The 24,715-nt window shown below is 41.4% G+C and overlaps 1 protein-coding gene and 1 pseudogene across 3 annotated transcripts in view; one reads left to right on the forward strand and one right to left on the reverse strand.

Moving 5' to 3' along the window:
* The window catches only part of TAFA1 (TAFA chemokine like family member 1), a 547,163-nt gene that overhangs the window by 15,727 nt on the left and 506,721 nt on the right, over nt 1-24,715 (forward strand). The window lies entirely within an intron of this gene.
* On the reverse strand, nt 17,874-18,048 carry LOC149463039 (U2 spliceosomal RNA; annotated as a pseudogene).

Below are 24,715 nucleotides of genomic sequence, written 5' to 3' on the forward strand. Positions count from 1 at the left end.
TAATGCCTTATGTGCAGTAGTTTTATATTTTCTGTTACACATGTAAATTGGTCAATACTGGACTTCTGCAAATATGTTGGCGATATACTGTGAGGGCATAAGTACTGACTGACACAGAATGTGCTGTCTTTACTATATGTATATTATTCAGCTTTGTGAAAGAAGTTAATTAAAATAGGTAGGGCTTTTTTTCCCCTATTTATACTTACCTAGGTGAATGCAGCATCGGTTCGATGCTGCGTATGTGCCCCACTGGGTCCAAGGGTGAGAACCCAGCAATCACATGATCACTGGGTTCTCAAAGCCATTCTGAGCAGAGAGTGGGACTGTCAGTCACCGCTCTCTGCTCTGCGGAGCATCTGGCTTGGGCTCTCAGCGCTTCATTGAGAGGGTGAGCCAAGTGCCACTTCAGACTATGGGATAGATCCCAACTTTGAAGTCAGGAACTTTCCCCAGCATGGACCGGCTGAGTGACGTCAGCCGACAGTGGACTTCAGTCTGATGTCCACTGAAAACAGGTTACAGGAGTGCAGAACAAATGTCAGTCCTGTGGCCCACAGGAAAAGTACAGCCAAAAAAACTTTGGCTGTACTTCTCTAAAGTCGTAAGAACGAAAAATAAAATCATCTATTGAAAGCATAATGTTTGTAACCCCTAAAGTGCTTTGTCCTGTTTAACTTTAACCTTCCATTGATTAATAAATGGACTTCATTGTTTGTACCCTACACTGGTTTGACACTCTTCCTTTTTACGACTTCACCCCATCTGCTGGCTCCTCTGGGTCTGAAAGCAGCCTTAATAACAGCCATTGCTGTTCCAGATGCTGATTTCGCAGTCCACATTAACTTCTACAATGTCTTTGAGATCTAGCGGCACCACTTAAAGTGACATTAAAGACACATTTTTTTATACATAGAAATGATATGCATATAATAGGACTTGAATGCTCTTCCAATTCTTTGTAAAAATGGATCTTCTGTTCTTACTCGATTAATTGGCCAACTTCAGGTATGCGGGTGCCCCCTACACCTCGTGGGGTCTTGCAGGAGTTTTCAGTTTGCATATGCTCCCATTTAGAACTACAACCTTAGGTGCAGCTTTTCCCAGCACTGCACACACAGGCAGAGCAAGGACATAGAGCCAAAACCATACCTCTACTCATCCTCTACAGTGGTGATTGACAGTGGCTCCTAAATCAGCGTGGCTATGGCCCCATGTTCCTCTCCCTCTGCCTGTGTGTGGTGCTTGAAATGGCTGCATGTAAGGTTGCAGTTTTAAATGGGAGTGTTCACAAACTGGAGACTCTGGTGAGACTCCATAGGTCCCGACAGGCACAGGGGGCATTCACATACCTGAAGTTGGCCAGCGCAGTCGGTGCACATTTAAAGGACCAAGAACAGAAGACAAATTTTAAAATAGGAAGAGCATGTACAGTAAGTCCTACTATAAGCATCTCATTAAAAATGTCTTTAAAGTTACCTTAAGTCATAACATTTAAACCTGACGGAAGAATTTTCCCTTCACCAATCTATCCAAAACTAGAAAAAAAGTTTTGGCTGGTGTTGGAGTTTAACAAGTCCCTGTGGTATGCAATAATGCAAAACAATTTTACCGTTTTGGTCTATATAAGGTTCATATAATATCCTGGTTCTACTTCATATAGTAACTGTAAGGCCAGCCGGGTGTTGGAGCCATAAAATGGTTAACACAAGATATTTTCAAGGATCTCCAGTCAATAGCCAGCAGCTGATTTTTGATTGATGACCGTAGTCTTAGCCAGGTGAGAAACAATATATGGTTTGAAAATAGCTAAAGTTCATCAGCTGTAAAAAAAATAAAAAATACATATACAGGCCTAGATGTATTGACAAGCCGCCACAACCACCATTCCACCAGCTCCATAATTCAGGTGTGTATGTCCAACCATTCATCAAATTAATCCAAAAATGTATCTGGTCATGTATTAAATGATTGAGGAATAAGGTATCTGCAGTTTGGTTTTGCTGGGTCTCCAAATATTGTACCCGCTTAAAAAGACTTCCCTAAAAATTCAATCTTGGTAAATGCATGTGCAGAACAGAATAGTACCAAGTCCTTTTTTGTAGAGGGTAGTGACTGAGGGCCTCTATTCTGCTATCATATGCATTTGACTATATAGACTGTGATGTCATGGCACAGAGGACAAAGTGATCTCTATAATATGCTAGCTCAATTTTTCTGTTTATAGCAGCAGTTAGGGCTCGTGCACACTTGACCTTTTTACCAACGCTTGCCAAACGCCCCTATAGCGTTTGGCAAGCGTTGGTCTGGCGTTTGTGGAGCGCTTTTTAACTCTTGGCAAATGCTCCGTAAACGCCGCATGCGTGGTTTAGCGGCGGTTGCTAGGCATTTGCCGAGTGTTAAAAACGCCTCACAAACGCCTATAATGAAGTTTAAATGGTGTTACCGCTCCGCAAACGTCCTGCAACCGCGCCGCAAATGCCGGCCAGGCATTTGCGGAGCGGCACCATAGACTAGAATAGGAAGCTTCAACGCCTCCTGACTCGACCAGAGGCATTCGTTTTACCGCGACGCAACGCTAACGCTCCCGTTAGAACAGCACCATGTGCTGCAATGTGCAGAATTGTCCGAGGCGTTTGGGAAGCGGTAAAAACGCTTCCCAAATGCCTCTCTGCCGCCTGCACACAGCTAGTGTGAATGTAGCCTTAAGGTTGATTTTTGGGTAGGATTCTGGGTACACATAGGGTTTAGGAGTTGCATGTGAAGAACATTCCTGGAGTTCAGCTTAATCATTGTGACCGGGTTCACACTGATGTGGTGCAGGAAACGCTGTGAATCTTGTGCGCTTCCCACCACATTGCAATCGCATGGCGTTCATGCAATCTGGTGCGGGTGTCAATGTTAAACTATTAACACCCCGAATTGCCAGAAATCGAGAACACCCATGCAATGCGATACAGGTGCGGGTAAAAAAAGGGTCCTGCACCTTTTTGGTGCGGATGAAATACAATGCGATTGGAGCCAAACAAAATGTGCTAAAATCGCACTGCATAGACATTGCATGTAATTTGCACAGAAATACGGTGTGATTCCTGTGTGAAGTACATGGGTGTCCCGCACAGCATTAATGTGAACCCAGTCTGAATCACTGATCTGCAACAAGCATGCAAACAGCTGTTCTGGCTTTGCTTGCTAAATTCTTGTTCCAGGTCTGTGGCTCAGAAAGAATCCAAACTGGAGACAGCCAGGCAGCTAGCATTTTTATGTTCAATAATTTTTTTTATTGAAGTTTAAAGTGGTTGCCAAAAATGTAGAGAAAATAGCAAACAAAGGAAAAATTGCTCAAGTCTTATGCCCTGTACACGTGATAAGAAAATCGTATGATAAATTTTGTGGAACCACTGATCGAACATCTTCTCTTCGTTGGTGAGCAGGATGTTTTAACCGATAATGATATTGTGAACGAAAAAATCCAGTTGAACAACAAGGAAAAATGTTGTTGTTTCGCATACAAACGACTGATTTTCTATGCAGTGGTAAGACAGTCATATGAAAAAAATCTATCAAGCGCTATTACACATGAGCGGAAACAGAAGATGACTCGGATGTTTATGTCTGAGGAATCTTCGTAAACACAAACGAAAAATCCAAAAGTTAAAAGTAGATTGGACTAATGAGATAATGAAACCAGAATTCTGCATATTATACTTTATGTATCACTATTTATGTATATAGGTCATGTAATAAACTATATTATACTCATTGCTGGTAATTGTTGTGTATATCGCAGTGTGAGTGGCGACAAGGTCACATGCACACTGCATTACTTCCACTTGTACGGAAGACGTCAACACTACGTATTGCCCAATGAACGATTTTTTTTAGATTGGTTAATGTGGACCACTATTTCGACCAACGAATGAATGCCTCTCGGTTGTCGGATGACCGAACGGTCGATTTTCTAATCATGTATTCCCACCAGGGGTGGACTGACCATTTGGAAACTCGGGCACTGCCCGAGGGCCCGGGGTCAGTAGGGGGCCCCATGAGATGCCCCTGGTACCTTTTTCATAGGCTTTTTTGAGTTTGGGCAAGGACACAGGGGCCCCATGATCCCCTATTGCCCGGGGGCCCCATGAGTTGTAAGTCCGCCCCTGGGTTGGAGATTTCAGATATACTATGGGAGACAGCCAGAGACTAGGGACATGTCCCTTGTGAAAAAGTCGGAAGTGACGAAACGCGTCAGGGTCGTGACGTCAGACGCTAAGCCGGAAGGAGTAGAGCGGCCATTTTTGATGGCCTCAGCATTGAACGGACGTTAGTGAGGATGGACGGTATTTTTAATGTAAGCTGCTAAATAAATTGTATTTACTACTATATATTACTCCACTGAGTCTGCTCCTACTTTATCCTGTGAGGAACGGGGATCCCGATGCCCATCACTTTATGAGGAAGGTATTCCATTGTCCACTTATATAAAGGAAAGCACACTCCCAGTGAAGGCAACTGTATTTGGTATAAAGGAATTCCAGAATGCTTTGAAAGCAGAAAGAGGGTAATTGTATATTATCCTATATGCAGAGTGGTGGCACTTTTTTTGGCACATTTTTCCACTGATCACATTTTGTGTATTTGCGGAATTTCACATACTGCAGTGGTTGTTTCACAGGACCACTAGTGATGTGGTGTGTTAATATTCACTTCACATGTGTGATGTCTAATTTTTAGTTTATGTCACCAGTGTGGTTGCATGTTATCACTCATTATAATTTTTATAAAAGATAATGCACTATATCTAGTATATTTTTTTTGAGGTGCTTTTGGATTGAAGGGAAGATTTGGACATTTTCACAGCTGGAAGATTTGAAAGCAAGGACTATAATTTGTATAATTTTATTTTTATTTTTGTACTTTTTGGATTTTGAATTTTGTATTTGGGACTTTATTATGGACATTTATTAGCAGTATGAGACTGCGGGAGAGGGTGTGTATGTTTGTAGAATATTGAAAAGGTCTAGGTATTTTGTTTTTTGAGTTTGGGCAAGGACACAGGGGCCCCATGATCCCCTATTGCCCGGGGGCCCCATGAGTTGTCAGTCCGCCCCTGATTCCCACCTTAAGATTAGGTTTACACTTGTGGGCTAGTTGCAGGTTTGGGAATCACACCTCTTCCTGCACCCGCAACCACCCACAGCTGAAACACACAGCTCTTGCAAGACATACAGGACTGCCATTCTTTCTGAATGGCACCCCTAAGCATCTCAGCATGCAGCACACTTGAATCGCAGGGCAACCACGTGGTCAAACAGATCACATGGTTTCCCTGCAGCTGTGTTTTTAAAAATGTTCATGCAACTTTTTCCTGTGGGAAATGCGGCACAGCAGCCCATTCAAATAAGCAGGCTGCCATGCCTGGGCAACCGTGGTCCTCACAGCCTGCAATAGTGTGAACCGAGTCTTATAGTTGAAGGCATGGTTCTTTCAATGATTTAATATGGTGGATGGAAGAATTGAAACACTGAGTTTGTATAAAACATATACTAAATATCTGGACTATTAGTTTACTGGGATACAAAAGAAGTGGCCAGTTTCTGGTACTGGTTGAAGGCTTAAGTTAAAGTGAGTCAGTTATGGCCATAGAGTTTGTAACAGTGAGGGCTATAGGGGAGAATAACAAGCCTAAAGCTGAACTCTAGCTTTTGGTACACTTTACATAATTCATTTGGGCTGAGCTGGCCCAAACAAACTATGTCCCTCACTAAAATGTGTATGTGCTGTATAAACCGTATGTAGCTCAGGCCACATACAGCATACTGCACTGAAATCTGGTGCGATCTGAGACATTCCTGTCTCAGCCCCCAGACACAATAGTGTCTGTCTAAGCGGCACTCAGCTACTCATAGAAAAGAATGTATTCTATCAATGAATACAAAGCTTGGCTCGCACAGGAACACAGCACTGTATGTAGGCTCAGCTGCATACAGTCTATACAGTACATCCACATGTTAGTGAAGGACATAGTTTGTTTGGGCCAGCTTGGCCCAAACAAACTATGAAAAGTGTACCAAAAGCATGAGTTCAGCTTCAAGGCACAATACCAGTAATCACCCCCTTCTATAGCTTATGAGAGTTCCAAGGTTGCCTGAAAGAATTACATTTAGACAAGTAGTTGTTTTTCAAAGCAAATAGGCATTCAAGTGAACAATTGGGACTCCGCTCTCTAGATCCTCAAACTTAACCTATCCAAAACCGAGCTCCTGGTCTTCCCCCCACCCTGTGCCCCCCCCATCCTCTCCATCACTACTAACAACGCCACCATCTCTCCCACCCCACACACCTAAGTCTTGGGTGTCACCCTGGACTCCCACCTCTCCTTCCTACCCCACATCCAACTGCTATCTAGATCTTGCAGGCTCCACCTCCGCAACATCTCCAAGATATGCACATTCCTCACCCCAGACACCACCAAACAACTCGTACACTCCCTCATCATCTCACGCCTGGACTATTGCAATTCCCTTCTCACTGGCCTACCCAAACGAACGCTATCCCCACTCCAGTCGATCCTAAACTCAGCGGCCAGACTCATCCACCTCACCAAGCGCTCCACATCTGCCTCCCCCCTCTGCCAATCCCTTCATTGGCTCCTGATTGCCCAACGCATCAAGTTCAAGCTGCTAACTCTGACCTACAAGGCCATTTACAATGCCGCCCCGTACTACATAACTGACCTGATACCCAAATACTACCCTACCCGTGCCCTCCGCTCCTCACAGGACCTCCTGCTCTCTAGCTCCCTGGTCTCCTCCTCCCACGCCCGATTGCAGGAATTCTCCAGGACTTCCCCCATCCTCTGGAACTCCCTACCCCAATCCATCAGACTGTCACCTACCCTCCTCACCTTCAGGCGCACCCTGAAAACCCTCCTCTTCAGGGAAGCCTACCCCAACCTCACCTAACACCCGACCTCACCTAACAACTAACCTCCTCCACTCCTCCCAACACTCCATCCCCCACAGCCATCTCCTCCTGTACCACCTTCCCCTCCCTCCTAGATTGTAAGCTTGAAAGAGCAGGGCCCTCAAACCCCTCGTGTAGTGTATTGTTACTGTCTTGTTTCATGTTATGTCCCCCTTGCTACTGTACAGTGCTGAGCATACCCTTTGGCGCTATATAAATACTGTATAATAATAATAATAATATATCAGACAGATTGGGTATGCCCATATATCTCTAATGCTTTGTGAGGTTGTATTTGGCAGAAAGGAGAATATGTACGATAAGCGTTCTAACATTTCTGCAGCGGGGGCTATAGGTATCAGAGTAAATTCTGAGATTAGTTTAAAGACTTGGTTCCAGTATGATCGGAATGTCTGCCAGCACCATAGGATGTGTAGAAGCTGATGCTCCATTCACATCATTTAGATTTTTCCACACCTGAAGAGCAAGTAGAGGTTCTTGCTGGGAAAAACATATTTAGCCATCCCAGGATAGCCTTAATAGTATGCTTTTTATTTTGCTATTATTTTACTCTTGGTTTTCAGCTTCTCAGCCTAGGGAAATTGTTCCTTAATTTCGCCAGCATTCTGATGAAATGCCCAGATGCATTTTGAAGAGCTTATGTGCCACCAATGCAGAAATTTATTCAACGGCTCCCAGCGATCGGTACACCACATGGATGCAGCTAGCATTTTTAGAAGAACCTCAGGTAGCAGCCATACTGCATCTCTCTCTCAGGTTTCCTTTAGTACCTATATTTTGGGATCCATTTTCCCAGCTTTGGTCTTTTGTCAGAGAAGACTTTGATATTGTCTTCTGCCTCGCTGCTTCCAACCTTGCCTCCCACTTACTTCTCTTCCCAATAAATAAACATGCATTACCAACAGGAAACACGAACTCCACTTTGTAAAACCAGCTTAAACGAGTGGCATTATCAGACAAGAACAGGGAAACGAGCGGGCCCGCAGCTCAGCTGCATTTACCTAAGCCTGAAAAATGACCTCTTTTATGAAGCAGGATCTGGAAGACGTTAAGTGCATACCAAGTAGCGGAGAAATGTGAAAGATGACATATCTTTCATTCAGAACGCCCGATCCAAATAGAGTGAAGCTTTTACATCTGCTTCATCACCTGTTTAGGAGCTGCAATGCTCCCCCTGCCACATACCTTTTTTTTTGGCAGTTATGCCATACCTTACCTGAGTAAGATTGATGGTGAGCTGATCCTGGGCAGCCAATTTCAGTCTCTCAAGAAATAATCCGCTACTTTGACAGATGAGAAGAATTTGACGCTCCGTTCACATCATTTAGATTTTTCCACACCTGAAGAGCAAGTAGAGGTTCTTGCTGGGAAAAACATATTTAGCCATCCCAGGATAGCCTTAATAGTATGCTTTTTATTTTGCTATTTTTTTTACTCTTGGTTCTCAGCTTCTCAGCCTAGGGAAATTGTTCAATTTTCAAAATACACAAGGGCTGCTTGATCAGAGCTATGGGAAGGGGAAGATGAAGCTGCCGCTCATTGCTATGCTGCCAGTCAAGTGTTAGCGTTAAAGAACAAGTTTGCTTTTAGTGAAGTTGTCCTTTAAATGTTCCCCCTACTCCTTGAGTGGCAGCCATCTGCTTAAAGCAGACCTGACCCCCCCCCCTTTCCCTAAAACCCACATCAGTATGCATCTGATGCAAAATCACCTAACACTTTAATGTAATTTTTCTTTTTTTTTGCTTTACTTACCTTTTTTTCCTTTTACTTCCTTTTCCCTGAAGGTACTGGTGACATAGCCTCAACCACACAGATGCCCCTAGGAAGGCATAGCCATTGCCTTCGAAGAAATCTCGTACCCAATTTGAGAGATCTTGCAATATTGGCATACTCATTTTTCATGTGTGCCATACAAACGTACATTCAAGATTTTTTTGTATCATCTGGATCAACTGTGGGTGTAGGATTATAACTTTTTTTTTTTAATGGTTGAACTGGATGGACTTTTGTCTTTTTTCAGCCAGACTAACTATGTAACTATGTCATACAGTGCACGATCGAGATGAAGTGCATGATTTCATGCACTTCATCTTGAACATGTACAGTATCATGGACATGGCACAACGGGAACGTGTTTCGGGGGTGCCACCTCTTCTTTAGAGTTATGCTATCATAGCTCTTAGGAAGGGAGTGCGCTCCCGAAACGCATATGCTTGACTATGCAGCGGGGTGTTGTTGGAGCACTTACGTCCTGCACCACACGGCATCTTCTGGCTTACATGTTTATACTTGCTGTACCTTTGTGAGTACCCAATTTTACTGGTTTTACAGTATATTTTTCCAATAAATTTTATGGTGATGCACTAGGCTTTTGTGCCTTCCCTATTTGTTTTTTTTGTAAGATAAAAAAGTGCAGCGCTTAAAAAATGAATCAGCAGTAATCAAGATATCGCACATAAAATTCATGATAAAAATATATAAAAGTTCAATAAGAATAACAGTCTATGTGGATATAAGGTGTTTGAAAAATTCAGTGATGGTGCTCCAAGAGATACGGTAAAATTGCGCACTCACCAGATGCGTAATTAATATACGCATTAAGTATCACATCCGTGGTCTCCTTATCATGTAGAGGTCTGGTCAGGGGCATAGATAATCCTCCCTCAGGGTAATGGTTTTATATGCCCGGTAGAAGTTAAACAGATCCAGGTAACCAGAGGTCCCTTTAAGGTGAAGTAGGTGAAGATGCCTGCTTACAGGGGACTCCCTTCTCTGGATACAGAAGGTAGATGGATGACTGGATCACAAAAAGCAGGCTCTGCAAATAAAATGCTCCTCAGGGGAGACAGGGAAGGGTGCTCATAGTGTAGTATTCAAAAAAAGTATTTATTTGGTAAAATGAGTGTTTGCAAACAACATAAGAGCAAATAAAAGCAATAAAACAGCGTCAGGTCTGCAGAGATAAACTAACCCTCCAGAGTCTAAGATGGCCTCCGGGCCTCACGACGTCCTGGCTCCTTCTAACGCGTTTCGTGCACATGCACTTCTTCAGAGGAAGATACCATTCTTGTAGTAGTATGTAGTTTTACCTGAGATCATCACTGTTTCACCTGACAAGGAATTTGTATTTCTATCCATCCAGTAGTGGAAAATATACAGCTCTGCCACACAGCACAGACATAACCTGATTTTTCTCTTTCTGATTTTCTTGCTGCAGTTTGTGAAATATACAGATCTTGCCCAGCCCTGCCCCTCAATCCCCAGCCTGTGACCGGACAGTAAGGCGTCATGCATACCTGAACTCCAAAATGCCTGTAAAACAGATATTTGAAATTTCATTTTTCTGCCTCTAAACTCCCCTCCATGTTAGCCTGTGTATCCATTCACACATAGGTGTTTACAGGTGTTTAGAGGTAGGGGCATTTACAGACAGAAAAAAACATCATCTGTGCATTCAGGAAATTATTATTATTTATTTATTTCAGGTACTTATATAGCGCAGTCAATTTACGTAGCACTTTATACATATATTGTACATTCACATCAGTCCTTGACCCTCAAGAGGTGTACAATCTAAGGTCCCTAACTCACATTCATACATACACATACTAGGGCCTATTTAGACAGGATCCAATTAACCTACCAGCATGTCTTTGGAGTGTGGGAGGAAACCAGAGTACCCAGAGGAAACCCACGCAGGCACAGGGAGAACATGGAAACTCCAGGCAGGTGGTGCCGTGGCTGGGATTCAAACCAACGACCCTAGTACTGCCAGGCGGAAGTGCTAACCATTTAGCCGCTGTGCTGCCCTATTGTTATTATTATAATACAGGATTTATATAGCGCCAACAGTTTGCTCAGCGCTTTACAGGAAAGGAGAATTTTGACAGAAAAAAACATTACTAAATGCATGTAAATGCGTCTAAACATGCCTCAGTGTTTACTGCAATTAGCACTTGAGCGTTTTTTTTTATTTCAGAATAACATATAAATAATAATAAAGAATATTCTGGCCATTTAAATAAACGCACAAGCGCATGATGCGCCCACACATGTTTGAAAAAAAAAAGCTTAGGGCCATGCATTTCAGTTGCTTTTTTTCTGCATCCAAAACGCACAGATGTAGGTTATATGGTTGTCAGTGTCATAGTTCACATCAGTGCTTGCAGTTCCGATGCGTTCCAGGTGCAGAAAAAAAAAGTAAAACATGCTGCATTTTTTCTGCACAGAATTATACTGGAACGTGGTAAATGCACCAATAAATGCACTGGAACACACATGTCCCTATTTAAATTGAAGAAAAAGAGAGGGGGAAAAACTGGAATGCATAAAAAACGCACCGGAACATGTCACAAATGCATCAAAAATGCACCGGAATGCGCCAAAAACACGTAAAAAACTTGCATGCAAAAACGAATCCGGGACGCATCTGCACTGTGTTTCTATAGTGTGAACCGGCCCTTAGGCATGTTTTTAAGCTACTCCTGTTAAAAGGAAGATGTTCAAAAAAGCCCCAGTGTGCATTAATCCTTAACCACTTCCCGACCGGCCGTTGCATATAAACCGCCGGACGGTGGCACTGCAGGGTCGGGTGGCCGTTTATAAACGGCCTCCCCGCACCATGCTTGTGCGCGCTCCCTGTGAGCGCGCAGCACCGCGATCCGGTGCCCACTGTGTCCTCCGGACACAGTGAAACACCGATCGTCGGACGGGATCTCTGTATGAGATCCCGATCATGTGGTCACTGATTGGCGAATCAGTGATCACATGCAAAGTAGTAAGCAAGATGTCACTTGTGACATCATTGCTTACTATGTGTGAAATCTGTGAATGATCACAGAGGTCACATGGTACAAGGCTATTCACAAAAGCCTTGTACCATGTGACAAGCTGTGACCAATCACAGCTCACTCAGCACTTCTCAATGAGTGCAAGAATGCACACAGAGAGAAAGAGAAATGATTGCTTTTACATCCTATACGGGTAAAAGAAAAAAAAAAAATCTTCATCACCCCCCACAAGTAGTACAGTGTCACCATGGTGACACTGTACTGTTAGGGTGACAGTATGTAAAAAAAAATAATAATAATAATATAAAAAAATAAAATAAAAATGTAAAAAAAAATGTTTAAAAATTATAATTTTTGGTTATAAACTAATTTGGATTTTTTTTTTTACTAAAAAGATAACGGAATAAATTTTGGCTAAGATTTATGATTAAATATTATTTACTTGCAAAATTTTATAAAAAAAACACTTTTTAAAAATTTTTTTGGACATTTCATTTACATAGCAAAAAAAATACAAATCCCAGTGGTGAATAAATGCCACCAAAATAAAGCTTTATCTGTCCCAAAAAAATGGTAAAAAATTAATTTGGGTACAGTGTTGCATGACCGTGCAATTGTCATTCAAAGTGTGATAGCGCTAAAAGCTGAAAATTGCCCTGGACAGGAAGGGGGTAAAAGTGTCCGGACTGGAAGTGGTTAAGAAGTAGCAGTCTGATGTACTCTAATATCAGCATACTCATTGCACTGCAGCACACCTGACCTAATTAAAACTATCCTGCTGCTGGCCAATGTTACACTGCTTACATTTACAAAAAAACATGTTTAATAATTTGTTACTGAATACATTAATTTGAACCTTTTATATATGCCCGGAGTTTAAATTTTTCATTTTTACTAGAGTGTGCCTTCTGTACCTGGCACATTCAGGTTTTTTATTGCATAACAAGTTTCTGAACAAAAAAATAATGAACCAGCTAAAATGGCACATAACTTGCTAACTAGACTACTTATTTCCTTAATGAATCCTTCTTTAATTCTGACTATACTGATTTGTCACTTTACAGCTACTTCAACTGGGTCATTAGTTTCATTTAGTCGCTCTTACATTACAACATCCAATAACGGGCATAAAACAAAAGCCCCTAAAATGAACGGAGTGATTAACTGGCGCCACGACAAGAATGCAGTATAAAGATTTTTGTCGCTGGAAGATCAGATTTGTCTTAGGTTTCTTTTTCCTATTGTCAGGAGATGACAGAATTGTCCCATTTAAAGATATTATGCAGCGTGAGTAAAGCGCTGTATGTAATAGTGACATAAGGAACAATTATAACTGTATTATGGGAATAGCGTGTGATTAGCTAATTAGAAAATTGATGGCTTATTTGTTCTCTTGCTACTTTTTCTTCTCGCTGATATAACAAAATACTACTTACTATGTTGTTTAAGAAGACAATGGGCAAAGTGATAGTGTCTGTGATAGAGTCATTATTACTCACCTCTCCAGTGATCCCCCACCATTCTTTCCTCTACATTAGCCAGCCAGAAATACCAGTTTTGGAGTTTGAGTCTTGCTCAGGGGTGGACTGACCATTTGGAAACTTGGGCACTGCTCGAAGGCCCGGGGTCAGTAGGGGGCCCCATGAGATGCCCCTGGTACCTTTTTCATAGGCTTTTTTGTGTTTGGGCAAGGACACAGGGGCCCCATGATGCCCCTGGTCTTGCTGCTATCCCTTAGTCCAAGCACTGTCACATGACCAAGGGTGTGATATCACTCTTCCTATACCTTCAGACGCTAGCCAGGAGTGGAGTTTGGAGTGCTCAAAGTACTGACCATCTATTTGGAAAAAAAATAAGAACAATGTTCAACTAAATCACCTTATATGACATTATATTATATTAAAGGTGGATATATCTCTCAAAGATACAATACAAAACATTGCTTAATAATAATCTTTATTTTTATCCTAAGCAATTTCTTTGGAAATAGTAAAAACAAGGGGTGGACTGACCATTTGGAAACTCGGGCACTGCCTGAGGGCCCGGGGTCAGTAGGGAGCCCCATAAGATTCCCCTGGTACCTTTTTCATAGGCTTTTTTGAGTGTGGGCAAGGACACTGGGGCCCCATGATCCCCTATTGCCCGGGGGCCCCATGAGTTGTCAGTCCGCCCCTGGTAAAAACAGTATATAATAGGGCCCCAAAATGTTAAAATCTCACAACCTTATACATTACATGTATTGAACAAATACACTTTAATTCTCTCCAAAGATTTTTTTTCATCCTGACAGTGAAAACATGGATACTGATCATTTACTCAACACCCCAATGTCCCAAGTATAGGAATTACCTAACACCCCAATGTCCCAAGTATAGGATTTGGGTTGTCCAAGATCCACTGCTATGGATGACTGAGTAAGTTTCAATGCATTTCACCAATAAGGCTGCTTCAGGGGAAACAGATGAGAGGTTGTGATGAAAGGTTGTGATCGAAAGGGTAGTGGCTGTGGTGACACAGCTACACATCAAATTGATCAAAAGATAAACACCACCCAGGTCCCGATATTAGACAGTAAATCAAAGGAACATCAGATGTCCTCCACTTTCCTAAGAGTATATCCTCCCAATAGACCAATTTTGTAAACATCCCTTTAGATACCACAAATGGGAATAAACACGTTTGCCCATTTGGTCATAAGTTCTAAAGACCCAACATTTTTCAAGGCACCAGAGTATGCTTTTAATCTCCAAAAAATGAATAAATTGGCACCAAACGGTCTGGTAGAGTGGTATGAGCTGTGAAATTTTGCACAAAAATTAGCTATTGGAAGGGCTTCCAAACAATTGATGTGTACTCTCATAGACAAAAAAACTAAAGAACAAGATACAAACAATTAATAAGGAAGCCGTACAATCAGACTCCTAGACATAAAAAACTAAGATTGCTACTTTGAGAGATAAACTACCGCAAGCTGCATCCATAGGATAGAATTGGAATTTCTATCCTATGGATGGAATCCTATATATGGAATCAATAGGATAGGATTGGAATGCCAACTGGAATGCCTACTGCTGGAGTAAGGTACAGTAAGTATTCCTTCTGTTAGACTCTCCCTAGACATAATGCATACCATATTCTAACATATGCTGAGGGGGTGGGTGGCAATTTCATTCTTGTAGGCCAGCCAGGAGTTCAGCTTTAAGACCTGATGTCAAAGCATTGCTCATTTTTATTGATAGTGAAAATGACTGCTTTCTGCCAGACGTGTCCATTGCTCGTCAACATCTAAGAAAAATAAATGCTAGCATCTGTCTCTTAATAAGTAACCCAAATTCTTTTTTATTAACCCAAATAAGATCAACTGACTGTGTTAAAACTTGGCTGTGCTTGACAGAAAACCTAGAGAAGCCTGTAATTACCGAGCCGCTTTTGTCGAGGAACATCTGAATTTGTAGTCACGAAGGACTTTTCCATTATTCATCCTGAGGTCCCCAGTGCCCAAGTTTTCCTCTATCAACAAGGATTGTTAGTCTGAAGCATGTATTCTTGATTACACCTTGGGCATTATATATCAACGGACTTCATGTAGCTCTGGCAATTATTCGGCACAGGATTCCACAAGCTGTTATACTACTCTTTCTTGCCATAAATAGTTTTTAACTTCTACAATTCCTTCTCTAATGTATTCTGCATGACCTGCTTTACTGAGAATGGTACAGAGCACCCAGGTTGTGTTTCTCTTAAGAATTCTAATGACATTTATTATGGGGTCAGTATGAGCGTGTATTCGCTGTGGGGTAACCACACGGTGAGAAAAAAAAAAAAAATAGGAATTCAATAAACATTTGTATTCCAGGACATAATTCATACATTATAATCCATAATTGCCTTTAAACTCATTATTGATTTCCAAAGTCTTTGTCCAAAGTTGTCAGTGTTGCAGTTGCTAGGATCAAGTGTTCTAGAATATGATTTGTTAGATACAAAAGTGTAAAATTTACTAAGATGTAAAGACATCCAGTGGTCATAGCAGGAGCGAGGATCAGTTTGAATTTTCTACATATGCAAATCAATAGCAGAATTGTAGTGTCAACTTAAAGTGACCTTCATTTACATAGAACAAAGCAACAGGTTTTCTTCAAAGACCTTCCATGCACTGCATTTTTAAACCTTCCCTTCAATATCCTCACTGTCCTGTTCCACTTGAATGTTGTCAATTACGGTATACTTCTGGGTATGGGATCATGTGACTCACTCTGTCCCATTGGAATGTAGGGAAAGTGCTTAGCCCTGTGTAAGCTCAGACTGGATTGACTTGAAAATTACACAGGGATTTTTCTCTTTGTTGTTTGTTCTGGTGATCCAAAGGTGGGAATGGAGGATGAGTATACAGGTACCCAGAGATGGATTGCTGTTTTTTTTTCATCAGCCAGTGGACTATTAGAATAAACTGACTAGCACTGCAGCCACTGATCGAATGAAAATTTTCCAACCTCTTGTATGACAAATGTCAATCATTAGATGAAATGGCTACAAATGGATTGAAATTCATCAAGTCCTGACTGAATTTCAATCCATCTATGGCCAACTTTAGGAGCAGGGGTAGGAAAGGCATTAAGTGAATCTACAAAAACTCCAAAGATCTCTTTTGACAGTCAGGTAGAAGGCCCAACACACAAAGCTGAAAATATAGTACTAATGTAAAATGAATAATTATATGCTAGTATACATATACACTATATGGCTAAACCTGTGTGGGCACACCTCCATGTCCATAACAAAGCCAAGTCCATAAAGACAAGGTTTGATGAGTGTGGCTTACCTGAACCTTCAGTATGCTGAACCTCACAATGCCCTTTTGGCTGAATGGGCACAACTTCCCACAGACACACTCCAAAATCTTGTGGAAAGCTATACCAAAAGAGTGGATACTATTTTAGCTGCAAAGGTGGAGGCGCTTCATGTTAATGTCCATGCTTTTGAAATACGATGCTCAATACCTCATAAAATGTGATGTCTAGAAGTGTTCGGCCATTTAGTGTGGAACTATAGATTAGTGTGGGCTTGATTTATAGGTACCATATCCATTATTAACTATAGTTGTAAACCAAACAGAAAATATATTGTTGGATGTTTGAGGTACCCAAGGACAACAACTACAAATTTATAAACATACATAATTTTTTATTAGTGGTGTATAAAAAAAATATCCATAAAAGAACATATATATTTAGTGACTATACCATGCATATCACAGTCATTGTGACAATTATAAATACAAAAGCATGAACATCACAATTTGATGCCTGTTTTTTTTTTTTTTTTAAGTCCACAAACGTGCAAACTACAACGAAAAAACCCGTAAGTGAATCACAAAAAAAGTGCAAGTGCAAAACACCACACGAAAAAGTGCACTTAGGGGTGTGCTTGTGTCCCACCCCTAAAGGGGCTTGGACCGCTTACCCTGATCCCCCGGGGCACGAAGCTCCTGACGGGGACAAGGTTCCCAATTGGTCCTCCTGGCCAAAAGGCTGGTGGACCACCGTTCCTTGTGTCCAGCCGAAGCCGGACACCCAGTACTTGGTCAGGGGGCTCTCCCGAAGAAAAGCCCCCTAGGGATCAGGGGAGGAAGGAACCAAAAGGCCACACATCCTCCCCCTAGACTTCAGGGTAGGCCCGAGGACCCACACCCTCCATCCTGTGAAAACACACACATAAGCGAAAGAAAAAGTGACAAAACGTGGGAGGTGTTAAATTAAATAAATAAAAAATAAAAAAGTGGTACCGTGCCAAATTGTGCACAGACCAGGCCCTGAGGCCTGTAGTAAAAATTGCCCTGAACTTAGCCAAAAGGCCTGGTCCTAAGGGCGCTGTGCAAAAAGAGTGTAAAAACAGTGACCTTGTGCCATCTTCACACAGTGGGGTCCCACACCCAGGTGTTACTAGTGGCACCCCTGAGGGCGTCTACTCAGGGGGCACTGAGTTTGCGGACTTTCTGCCTTCTCAGCCCCTGGCCAGACAAGGTAGATCCGTCCAAATCAGGAGGTACTGGGTCCTTCCGGTCTCCTCGGGGGAATTACTCTCAGGGCCCCAGCTTAACTCGTGGGCTCCCCGGTTTCTGTCCCCCCCGGTACTAGCCTTCCAGACCCCCATCATACCAGTGAGGGTACTATACAACAGCCATCCCCGCAAAGCTAGAATGGCCGGGAGCACCCCCACTGGACACTGATAAGAACAGATACTACACTTGATCTTAGCCAAAAGGCCGAGAAGCGATTTGATGCCTGTATCTACTTTAAAGTACATGATACAAAATGGACATAGGGATCCTGATTCCTCTATACCTTTCTCAGCATAATCCACTTCTTCATAAAGGTAAGGGAGAACATTTTTAAAAACAGGTTCCAGAATATGTGACTAGTGCTAGGAATTCCTGGGAATAGCACAATGGCATCATTGGGACACCAATGTCCCCACAAAAGAAACCCTAATCTCTTCCAAGGGAAACCTTATAAGGCCACCAAGTATTTATAATGGTATCCAAACTACATCTTGGGGTGTATAAAAAAGATGGTATCTGGAGTTTATGCTGGGGGTTAGTGTTCCCAATGTGGGAGCTTGTATGTTTTACAATATACGTGCACTGATGGCACTCATAGATAGAGGGACCTCCAAAAGTGTCAGACCATACAAAATGGGGACAGAGTCTGCCAGTTGTCAATTGTCTTTTTGTCCTTGTTTTCGCAGATGCCTTCAAATTTCAGTTATGTATAAATGTAAAAGTTAATGAAAAAACAGAGCCAAATATTATATTAAAAAGATTAGCTAAAAGGGCAAGTTCATGCAAAAAAGATCTGTCACAGGTGGATCTCACTTCACTTGTAGCAATAGGGAGAGGAAATTACGCATAATGTTATCATCAAGGGGTGTACCTCAGTTTGAGAGATCTTGTTGAGCTATAAGACTGGGTGATTCAATAGTCCAATAAAAAGTTGTAACTGCCAAATCAGTTGTAGATACATTGTCCCTTTAAATGCAAAACTATTCCATTTATAAGGCTTCAGACAAGCAGCTTCCTGGGACTTTTACTCCTTGAGGTCTTGAAAAGTGCAGGTCATCCTTTTTTCTAATGTATATGACCTAAGGGACATCTTTACCTTTTATGACTGTCACCAAACACTGAATAATTACCACTTTGGAGTTCCTGCAAAAGATTTAAGTTTCAAGTTGCAAATTTGTGAATTCTATTGTGTGATATCTAGCTACTTAGTTGTGCTTATTTATGCTCATAAATTAGAGTACATAGAACTAATTTAGTTGGTAGAAGGAGACTATTGTTGAGGTGGCTGGGATTATTGTGACCCTCTGTATTGTATTGATTTTGGAAATAACACATTTTAAGTCTGCCTAGCAGATTGTTTTTTCCTGAATTTGTGTAAAGTATCTGAAACATTTGGCATTCTGACTGCTAGCATCAGTGTGTGAATTTCCATTCGAATTAAAAAATATTGATAATACTAACGCCTTTGAATGAGGATATTTTCTTGAGTTTCAAATAAGTAGTTGAATTTGCAACTGTTTCTATTTCTAATCTTCCTTTTACTTTCCATTCTTATGTTTTCCTTATTCATCCTTTACCGCTTGATTCTTCTTGTTGTTAATCTTCTCTCTTATCTCCTTCCTTCCTACTGGTATCTTTCAACTTTATTTTCTTTTTTTGCCCTTCTTCATTCCTTGTAAATCCATTTATTCTATTCTCTTTATTCTCCTATATTGTTATCCTTATGCTTTGTATCCTTTCTTTGTATTGCTCTCTTACCATCTGTAACCTTATTTCTCTCTCTCTTTTCATTCAAACTCTACCCGTTCCTTTTCACCCTTTTATTTTCATGCCCTTCTTTTTCCCTTTGCCAAACTTTGTGTTATCTGCTTCTTTGTTTCTATTCTTCCTCTCCTATGTCCATATTACCCAGACTTTGCATCCTGACAATTCTTTTGTTCTGCTCTCTTCGAACCATAAACACTTTATTTCCTTTGCTTCTCCTTTATATCCATTTTTATGTTAAATGCGTTCAATAATTTTTCATTCTTATATTGTCATCCTTACCCTTTACCTCCATTCTCTTCCTTTCCCATTTCATCCAACCTATTCCTTTCTACTGTGTTCTCTTCTCTCCCTATATAATATACTCTCTTTGCTTCTCTTTTATTTTATTACATATTGCTCTTTCATTTCCCATTATAACCTTAGCCCGCCTTCAAATGCCTTTTCCATCCATCATGTTCTCAAAGTCATTTGACTATCAATGTTCTACAGCTGCCATAATAATGTGATTAGAGACTTACAATCACTTTACGAATGATCGGCACAATTCACATTCTTTAGTAACTCCATTTATAATAGTCTATATCACCCATGGTAGAGCTGTTATTTCTTACCATATGGTTTCATGTTAAATTTTATGCAAGGCAGATCAGTTACATTTCTTCCTTCACATGTCCATGAAATTCCAGACATCTCAATTTCTTTAAACATTGGCATAGTCACACCCACTACTCACACTTGCTAGTTAAGTGTAACCTCTTCCTTCCTCTTCTGCATAATTCCCTAGTTTCCCTAACACAAGGCTGTCACTTTTATCCTTGTAACTAATCTCCAATGTGTCTATTCCTTGTACAAGACTCTACCAAGATACTTGCCCCTCTCTTGTCATTTCACTACTTGAATACTGCAACATCCACTAATTGGTCTCTCCCTCACTTTGTCAGCCTATGCCGAAGCTTTAGCTCTGCTCATTCATCTAACGAGTCATTCCTTCTCTATGACAGTCAAGAAGGCAGAAGATTTTTCCTGGCCTTGGAAATACATTTTAAGTGATAACATTGACATATTAAGCCATTCACTTCTTCAAAATGCTGAATTTCCTTTACAAATTGGTCCCCGCCCATTCCATTATCTCTTTTTGTATATGAATGGAGTGCCTCTCTAGAGCATTACCAAATTCACTTTGAAGCTTCAAACTCTTCCTAATCTTTCCTTTTTCTTTCTATTTCCTCAAAGATGTTGACAGGCCTACTTAGGCAAAGCCAGGGTGAGGAACAGAACCACTATTAGGCTTTTCCCTGTTAAATATTACCATAGTAAACATACAAGCTTAGGAGCCAGTGTCAATGGGCTTCTGCTTGCTTCTCTTCAGGGGCATTGCTAGATCTTCTACTGGGTCTCCTTTGCGATATGGAGATGATGCTTTCTGCATTATTAGACCAATTCATTTTTGTTTAGTTAAAAATGATGTCTTAGTTTTAGATGTGATCCACAGCAGATCTACCAGCAACTCAACACTTGAATCTGTGTGCCCAGAGGTGCCCCTGATCTATTAGGCTCTAGAAATGCCCGGTTTCTCATGACCTACTAGACTATGGGAATAACAGTGTAGCTTGAAGCAGGTCAACTGTAGTTCAAATGCAGGTCAAATGCACCTTGAATAAATTCTAAATGATTTCAGAAGCTTCTCAAAATTATATCAGAAGTACAATACATTTGCCCATCAAAGCCTGCCAAATACTGATCCTTACTGTAGCATCCTGTTTTGCTACTTTTACAGCCTGCGTTGATTGGCTTTTGTCCACTTAAAATGGGTTTTGCATATCCATATAAGTCCATTGAAAAGCTGATCAAGTACAGGTTAGGAGGTCAACGAGGGAAAATGCACCTGCCAATGAATTCTGAGTGTTCTCAGAAGTGTTTCAAACTGATGTCAAGCTTATGCTATCAACACAAAGCCCATCAACAAGACCCTTAAAGGGAACCTTTCTCAAGTTACAGAAATGAGGTAATTATGTGGTACTAAGTGGGTCAGTCCACCTAAAATTACATTTTAGTTATGATATTTGGGGACCTTGGTGGACCAAATCAATCCTACTTTCTGTTATATCTTGGATATTCCAACACCAAGATCTTCCTACCATAACCTAACCTTTTTCCTGTCTACCTAGGAGATTTTGATGCCTACCTTTGTGTGAGTCAGTTCCTTCTGTTGCATTCTCCATGATATAAAATAAACCTTCTGCAGAGAGAGTGGGGACCTCTCCTAATGGCCATAGCAGGTGTGCAGACTCAGATACTAATCACATAAATCTCACCAATAGAGTCCGCATGTAGTCAGGTGTCAAGTATGATCTTTATGCATTGTATTTATGATATGCTGTTTGATATTGTTGGATAAACATGCTGTAGTACCTGCTTTTTGACCTGTGGAGACTTCCATAGCAGAAATGTTTGAGCGGGAAGGGGTTGGGCTGGAGGATGATTGGAGACTGTCCATGGGACATAGAAGGACCATGCATGGAGAGATATAAAGCTGCACCTAAGTGGGGTCACTCCTTGGCAGAACCCTGAAACAGAACTGTAAGTGAATGAGACACCATCTGATGGGCACTTACAGAAGCAGAATAGGTATGAAACACCACAGCATAGCCTTAAGGATCCTGCCAAATGTTAAAGAGAAATGCTGGTCAATTAATCAACCTGCTGCACTGCCAAGTGTTTGCTGGAGTTGCACCATCATGCCATTTACTCAGTAAATGTAGTTTACTATAGTGTATAGGAATGAAGAATGAAGTATAAATGTTAACTTTTTGGTTAACGGAGAGTGGCAATTAAAAGAAAGAAGAAGCAGTCAGTTTGGGAGAGGAAGCAGTGATGTGAGTTATGTCTGTGGGGTGGATTGGTGGTTGTAAGGGCTACTTGTCTAAGTGGCATTAAGCCAAAGTAAGGGCCTGCTGGGTAGCAGAACCCACCTATGGATTTGGCCTGGACCACAAATGTTTGTGAGGACTTGCAAAGTATGGAGCAGTTTCAGGTGAAGTGATTAAAGTTTGAAGTTTAACGTGTGTAAAGAACTGGTGGAGGCAAATCAGTGTCCCAAGCTATTTCCCTCAAAATAGCTTCGTCAGTGCTGACACAGGTGTCACAGGCATGTGTAAAAGATGGAAAAAATTTAAGTCCGGCACCGACACATTTTGGAATAAAATAATTGTAGACTTTATTTTCTATTCATCAAGATATTAAAATAATCCATAGTGTAAAAAGATGTGTGTAAAAGTTGTTATCCTTCCTGAGTGGGGCCCAATGTAGCTAATTGCACATAAAGTGGTACCATCATGTATACACTTAAAGCTGTAGTAAATATAAAAGTAAACATATATTTTTATGCAGCTTGCCAATGTTTAGATATGGTGGTTGCATTAGTTTTCTTTTTCGCCTTTTTTTCCCCTTATTTTAACCTGGTGACCTGGCCAATAAATGTGTTGTTATTCAAAAGAACAAGCTGTTCTGCAGATGATCAACTTTTATTTATGTAAAACCTTTATCCCAAAAGGAAAAACACACTGTTTGCCGTAACCACTTATGAAGTATGAGCTGGCTTCAATTTGTCAGTGTATATAGATCTGCTAGTACATCTTACACTACTCTCCCCCCGGATTAACAATTCTTCTGTCTAAAGGTGTCTGTGCTCCTTCAGCCAGAGTGGTGTCTCACTAATACTGGAGGTGTGTTATTGGCCAGATCACCAGGTGAAAACAGAGGGCAAAAACATAAAAAAGCAAACTAATGCAGCCACCACATCTAATGACTGGTAAGCTGCAATATATTACATTTTTTGTTTGGGGTTTAATACCGCTGTAAGTAATTATTGAAAAACAACAGCATGCTGTCCCTCCGTGCTAATAAGAGCATCCAAGAGAAAGAAGAAACATTAAGGTGGTTGGAGTCTCCAGTATCTACCAGAATGTGACATACATTTTGAGTGGACTGGCTTTTTTTTTTTAATTTCATCGGCTAGTCCACATACACTCACCGGCCACTTTATTAGGTACACCTGTTCAATTATTATTATTATACAGTGTTTATATAGCGCCAAAAAGTTTGCTCAGCACTGTACATTATAGTGGGGGACAGAACATGAGACAATACAGTAACAAAACAATATACGAGGGGTTCGAGGGCCCTGCTCTTTCGATCTTACAATCTAGGAGGGAGAGGATAGTGGTACAGGAGGAAGTGGCTGTGGGGGATGGAGTGGTAGGAGGAGTGGAGGAGATCGGCTGTTAGGTGAGGGTGGGGTAGGCTTCCCTGAAGAGATGGGTTTTCAGGGTGCGCCTAAAGGTGAGGAGGGTAGGTGACAGTCTGATGGATTGGGGTAGTGAGTTCCAGAGGAAGGGGAAGTCCTGGAGAAGTCCTGCAGTTGGGCGTAGGAGGAGGAGACCAGGGTGCTAGAAAGTAGGAGGTCTTGTGAGGAGCGAAGAGTACGGGTTGGGTGGTATTTGGGTATCAGGTCGGTGAGGTAGTTTGGGGCAGTGTTATGAATGGCTTTGTACGTCAGCGTTAGTAGTTTGAATTTAATGCGCTGGGCAATCAGAAGCCAATGGAGTGAATGACAGAGGGGGTAACACAAATTGCTAATCAGCCAATCACATGGCAGCAACTCAATGCATTTAGGCATCTAGACGTGGTGAAAACGACTTGCTGAAGTTCAATCTGAGCATCAGAATGGGGAAACACAGGGGATTTAAGTGACTTTGAATGTGGCATGGTTGTTGGTGCAAGAAGGGCCGGTCTGTGTATTTTAAAAACTGCTGAACTACTGGGATTTTCACACACAACCATCTCTAGGGTTTACAGAGAATGGTCCGAAAAAGAGAAAACATCCAGTGAGCAGCAGTTGTGTGGATGAAAATGCCTTGTTGATTTCAGAGGAGAATGAGCAGACTGGTTGGAGATGATAGAAAAGCAACAGTAGCTCATGTCAATAAGGACCAGAATCTCTGAGGAATGTTTACAACACCTTGTTGAATCTCTGCCAGGAAGAATTAGGGCAGTTCTGAAGACAAAAGGGGGCCCAACCTGGTACTAGCAAGGTGTACCTAATAAACTGGCCAGT

Source organism: Staurois parvus, unplaced genomic scaffold, assembly GCF_062004578.1.
Source record: "Staurois parvus isolate SC_StPar_1 unplaced genomic scaffold, SC_StPar_1.0 ptg000162l, whole genome shotgun sequence".
Lineage (NCBI taxonomy): Eukaryota > Metazoa > Chordata > Amphibia > Anura > Ranidae > Staurois > Staurois parvus.